A 6,213-nucleotide genomic window follows, 5' to 3' on the forward strand; every position below is an offset into this window, starting at 1 on the left:
CACCAAACAGAGTTGGGGAATGGGGAGAAAATTAACTACTTTCTTTTATGTCATGCAATATCCTCTCCCCTCTTTTTACTGTTTGATTGAACAGAAAACACAAAAGTTTCCATTGTGCCTAAGAAGGAAGAAGTAACTGTATCTTAATTAGTATTTGTTGGCTGCTATAGTCCAAAGACAGGAAATTGTAACTACCACACAGAGGTCAGCAGGTTCAAGTAAATCACTGCTAACCTTACAGGTCCTCCAAAGCCTTTGGGTATAAGCTATGCAGAAGAATGTTGAGACCACTACAAAAACTCATGTTTTATATCTATTTGAGTGCATGTAAAGAATGGCCTCCATTGTATTCTAAAATGTGTACCACTGGTGAGACCTAAACCATACTCAGAATCCTAAACCATATTCAGAATCCTGCTGACCAAAAAGTCTGGGAAATGTAATTCATAGGCTTCCAGCTTCTGCAACACAGAGGAGAACACAGAAGAGGAAGGAAAGACTGTCCAAGACTAGTTGACAATATCTGAGAAAGTCCTCTGAGTTTTATTCCTCTAACTTTCCTGATTTTTTAAAAATACCTGATTCTCTATATTAAATAATTTCTGTTTGAAATACCTAGTGTAATTTCTCTTTTGCTGACTGAATCCTGAGGAATGCACACTCCCCAGATTCTGACTGAATAGTTCTTATACAGTTACAGTTATATAGTTACATATGAACTGTGATTCATATTTTGAGAAACAATGCTTTTGAGGGATTCTCCCTCCCATACTGGAAGGGATACATTACACTCTTTTTTATGCATGCCTTGTCCTACTGCCTGTTTCAGAGGAATATTTCTTGTGTGTGATCTTTCCAGTAATTTCTTCAGTGAGTAAATGCTGCACTAACTTAGAGAAGGACAGGAAAGAACATTAGAGAAACCCAATGACTCAGGTAATCTTGGGTAAATTATTGAACCACAAAAACAACATAAAATTGTCCTTAAGAGCCTAGCACTCCAAGTCTCTGAGTTTGCTATTCAGCTGCAGCCAGTTGTTGGCAGTTAGGAATGCACAACAAATACTGCTAAATCTTCAAATGTTTTTAAGAGATTTTTTTTCTTTTGTATGAAATGACAAATGTTTCAAATGTTGACAGGGAAGTAAATAAATAACTGTGCAGTTAAAACACATCTGTGGGCCAGACCTAAGGACTTAGGGACCTAGGTTTAGGGACTATTGATTTTTGACCTTTGCCTAGGACTTTACTGTGCTGGATCATGAGAAATCAGAAATAAACTATCTTTTGTTTCTAAATGGTCCCAGTCTATGGAGAAGAGAGGCACACATTCAAAATATGCACATGATATAGGTGTAGCACAGAAGAGGGTGGAATTAAGGCTAAGTAGGGACAAGACATGTTACCTGGAAGAAGTGATATATTATTTGGATTTCAAGGGGTGTATAGGGATTCAGTAGGAAGATGCCTAATTATAGGGGAAGGGGACATTTCAGGAAGAAGACGCAATATATACAATAGCATCACATCATGAAATAACAGCTTTTATAGGAATCTGTAAGAAGATTTTAATACTGCTAAATAAAGTAAAAGCAGTGTGAGGAGGTGGGGACAGTGGAAGGGGAAGAGAATAGGAAGTGAAGGGGGAGACTACTAGTGCAAAACTGTGTCCTTTGACTGTCTAACAAGCAAAGGTGAGACAGTGATAAATGGCAAGAATATGGAACTAGATTGGAGGGCTTGAGATCAGAGGAAAGGAGACCAGTGAGGCAAATTCTATAGTTCTAACAAGAGACAATGAGGATTTGAAATAGGGCTGTGGAAGTGAAAATGCAAAGGAGAGCTTACCTAAGAGAAACTTTTGCACAGATGCACCATGACACATACCTATCAACAGAGAAATGGATGGATATTTTACAGCATTGACAGTGAGTGAACTACAGCTACATGGATGAATTTCAGAAACAAAATTTTAGTGAAAGTAACAAGCCCCAAAATGCTACCTAGAAAAATACATAAATTTTTGTCAAATTTGAAAACAAAACTAAACAACATGGTTTAGGCATATATCTATGTACTGGAACATATGTAAAAAGAGTATGGGAATAATAACTAATATGAATCAAGATAATTATTTCTTTGGAATTTGGGGGAAAGATGGTGAGGAGATTCAAATAAGTAATATTCTAGTTTTATGGTTGGGTCCTGGATTTCCAGTTTTTTAATTGTAATTTAGATGGGTAGATCCATAGTTAAGCAGGACTTTAGGGCTCGTGATGAAAATGCCTCGTGACCAAGGCTTCTGCTATTTTTCTGTTCACTGAGGGCTATAAGAAAGGCGGGAGACGATCTATTTCAGAGCGATTTTGGTGATGGAATAAACAGGTTTCCAGACATTCTTTTCTTTAAATTGGTTTTAGATTAGCTCCTCCAACGGAGAAGACATCACTGTGTGAAGACCACGTGCTTTTACATCCCGCGCTTTTTGCCCTTTGCCCTTGGCCACTGTCGCTTCCCCTCCAAAGGGAGGTTGGTTAAGCCAAGCCGTGGGGGGAAGGGAGGGGTGGCCCGCGGGTCTGAACCGTTCCTATTGGTGGAGAGAAGGAGCGAGAAAGAGGCTTGAGCCGAGGCAGGGAAAAGAGGGGCTAAGGGGCGGGGCTAAGCGGGAGGCGGGGCTAAGCGGGAGGCGGGGCAAGAGGAGCTTAATAGGAGTGAGGCGCAAGGGCAACTGTCGGCGCCTCGCTGCGATGGCGGCGGCGGCGCCGAGCGCTGTCATACAGCTGGCAGCGGAGTCTTCCCCTCAGGAAGCTACCGTCTCTGTCGCCTCCTCCTCCTCCTCCTCCACCGCCACCGCCTGCGCGGCGGCGGCGGCGGCGGCGGCAGCGATTGTGCCTGCCTCCTCCGCCACCTCCACGTCTGCCTGCCCGCCTGCCGGTGACTGTGGCGGCGGCGGCGGCGGCGGCGGCGGCGGCTTTGGCGGCTCCGCTATGGCGGCGGCGGGGAGGGGGGGCAGTAGGTTTAAAGTAGACACCCGCCCTTGCCTGAGAGAAGGTGAGTTCCCGTCCCGGCGTGTGGGGGAGGCCCCGTCTCCGTTGCTGCCTCTCTTCCGCCTGTCCCAGAGCGGACTGGGCGCGGCTCGCCGCCGCCCCACCCCCCACCTGCTGTGGCGCAGTAAAGGCCAAGCTCGCCCCGCCCCGCCCCGCCGTTGTAGCCCCGAGAGTGCCAGAGGGACGAAGCAGAGGGGCTTCCCTGCCTCCTTCTGCCCGCAAAGGATGGGGCCCCCCAGGAAAAGGAACGCAGGTACTCACAAGCCAGGAGTTCGAAGGGAACGAAAAAAAACCAAACACTTAATTGCTCTCCCAGCCAGGGCGCTTTAGTGTGCTCTCTAGGAATCCGAGGTGTGATTTGGTGAAAGAGAGGGCAAGGTAGAAAAGTGCGCTGGAACTAGAAGGGCAGGGAAAGGGAAGCGGGACTGACGGCGAGAGGGGCCAGAGATGAGAGAGAAACAGCCAAAGAAACGAGAGGGAGGAAATTTCCCTTTGGGGAAATTCAGCATCCTTCAGTGTAGAAACTTTGAGCAGTGTATTTAAGGAGAGCCGGGATTAGACATTTGGGGAGGTTAGAGTGTATGTTGAGCTTTAAGGTAGGATCGGTTGGACTTTAGAGTCGTAGGGTCTGGTGGAGGGGGTTGTACCGAGGAAAGAAAAGTGGCAGAGGCACAGATTTCAGAATTTTCTTTGGCTATTTGAGGGTGTAACCTTCTAAAGCAAGGTTTTCGTGCCCATCTTTAAGGTGGTTTTGGCTTTAGTAAATAATGTACATACCAACACACATTACTCCTAACATAAGATATTTTGTAACTATTTCGGCCGAAGTGGTATTTAATTCACACAAAGTACTATATATTTGTGAACAGCCTACTAATAGCAAACTGTAAAATTTGCCATTGAAATGTGTTTCAAAGTAACTTTGGAAATGCTTCTTATCTGGGTGAGACCGTGTCCACCGCAGAAGATCTCTGTAAAGCATTTTGCCATCGTAATTCGTTATTAATTTCCAGTGTATTCTGTGTTACCGTATGCTGCTAATTTGCCTCCAAAGTGAAAGATCGTGGACCCCAAAATAGAGTAAAATAATCAAAGTTACTTTTTCCTAGAAGTAGAAATAAAAGTATTCCATGAAAATAATTTTCACATTCTTAAATCATGTATCCCGTAACCTATGACATCTTTCAGTTTGGAGGAATGGCAAAGCAGAAGAAAATCCCTTACAATGTTTGTCATAGGCACATTACGTAAATGGCACTTACTAAATATAGAAGTTAGAAATACACTGTACATGATGTTTTTTAAATTTATGATCCATTTTACTGAAGGCAGCTTTTGAAAGACTTTTATTTAGTGTCTTCAGTCATCCTGGACTTAAACACAGTTGCTCAGGGATGAAAGTACGAAACCTGGAATTTTTGTTTTTATACCAAACTTTCTGTCTATAAGCAACACGAAGGAGAGAACAGTTTTTCAGGAGTCAAGATCACAGTTCAGTTTGATTCACATGGCCTTTTCACAGTAAGATTTAGGACCAGCATCTTATGGAAAATATGGCTTTTTGCCTGGCTCTGTGACTGACTTGGTTGCAGTATCTTTGAATATATGCAGGTATTAATGACTTTAAGAGTTATACAAATTAAGAAAGTAGTGGCAATACCCTGTCTATACTACTTCTAGCTGGTAAAAATGAGGAGAGCCATAAAATAGGAGTCTACTGAATCTAGGTTCTGGTGTTAGTTTATCTGCTAGATTTTTCTGACCCTGAACAGATCTCAAGCTTCCTGGATTTGGATCTTGACATTTATGAAATACAGGTATTGAACTAGCCAAACTCTAGATCAATTTCAGATCTGAAAGTATGAACCGTGGTTTTGCAGTTCTGCATTGATATTCGTTCCATAGCATTTCCATGGCTGTGCACTAGAACAGTGGTTCATAAACTATAGAAACCTTGACCAAGATTTACGACCTGACATTCAGTGAGTAATACAATCTTTGTTGTTAGTGTTGATAACAGTTTACTAGGATATGAGAAACCAAATGTAATTGCTACCTAAAAATTATCTCTTACCATTTCATTTTGGGTAAATATCCTTCATTAACTGTTCAGTCCAAACCAAAACTCCTGACTTTTCACTTAAATGATACATAGTTGATATAGTACACTGTCCAAAATGCTATTTGGATATCAAGTTATTTTTGTTTAGATATTTATAGAGGCCATAAATTGTCACCAGTTATGATAGTGGATAAAGGAGAGGAGAGAAAAATGTTTCTTGGTGGTGTGCCAATATCTTTTGCTTGTTTTGTTTTTTAAGTCCTAGTTAGAAGCTGACTAACAAGTGGCAAAGAATTGTCAAGATTCAGATTGACTTAGCAGCAGCAGCAGATTATTACAAATCCACTACAGATAGGACCAGTAAAAGTTATTTGATAAAATCTTTGTTGATCCATTTTCAACTATAGTCAATACTCCTGAGGCTTTCATCTGTCTTGGGGTTGGTAATGGGCAAATGTCAGTGGAGATTAGAAATTGCTAAGCAGGGAAGATTAGAAGCTTTGAAAGGCTCCAAGTGGGAAACTGGACAATCAGCTTAAAAACAAATCAACAAATAAATGCCAAGTGAACACGTATGAAAAAACACATACAAAGAAACAAATTCATGGAGAGGGGCAAGTCATGAGATTTTCTAGGACCCTTCATATTTCATTCAGTGAAGTTTTTCAAAAATGTATGAATGGCTCAAAACAGTTTTCATCCAGTATTGATGTTACCATGTGATCATAGTAAAAATCTAAACAAAAATAAACAGAAACCCTCTTATTTCCCTCTTCCTTTTAAGAAAAAGAAATTATTAAATAGATTCTGTTTTAAATTGGAGGACATCCTGGCATTTTACTTAATGATCTGTTTGCATAGCAATTACCTAACAAGCCTTTCCTTTGTCTTAATGTTCTTAAGTAAAGTTTCAAGGCCAGCATGAGAAAACCTAATTAATAGCCTTTCTTTCATTTATTCAGGAATAATTTATTGAATGCTGTGTGTGTGTGTGTGTGTGTGTGTGTGTGTGTGCGGCCTGCGCCAAATGCTTGGCTCAGTGTGTGTGTGTGTGTGTGTGTGCGGCCTGCGCCAAATGCTTGGCTCAGTGTGTGTGTGTGTGTG

The 6,213-nt window shown here is 41.8% G+C and overlaps 1 protein-coding gene across 1 annotated transcript in view; it reads left to right on the top strand.

Annotated features, from left to right (window-relative positions):
- The first annotated feature begins 2,999 nt into the window (after positions 1-2,999).
- The window catches only part of ZMAT1 (zinc finger matrin-type 1), a 42,278-nt gene continuing 39,064 nt past the window's right edge, over positions 3,000-6,213 (top strand). Inside the window, exon 1 of the mRNA XM_040266693.1 lies at positions 3,000-3,051. The gene's annotated coding sequence lies outside the window, so the exon portion shown is untranslated. The remainder of the gene's footprint in view (positions 3,052-6,213) is intronic.

Source organism: Oryx dammah, unplaced genomic scaffold (assembly GCF_014754425.2).
Source record: "Oryx dammah isolate SB20612 unplaced genomic scaffold, SCBI_Odam_1.1 HiC_scaffold_23, whole genome shotgun sequence".
Taxonomy (NCBI): Eukaryota; Metazoa; Chordata; class Mammalia; order Artiodactyla; family Bovidae; genus Oryx; species Oryx dammah.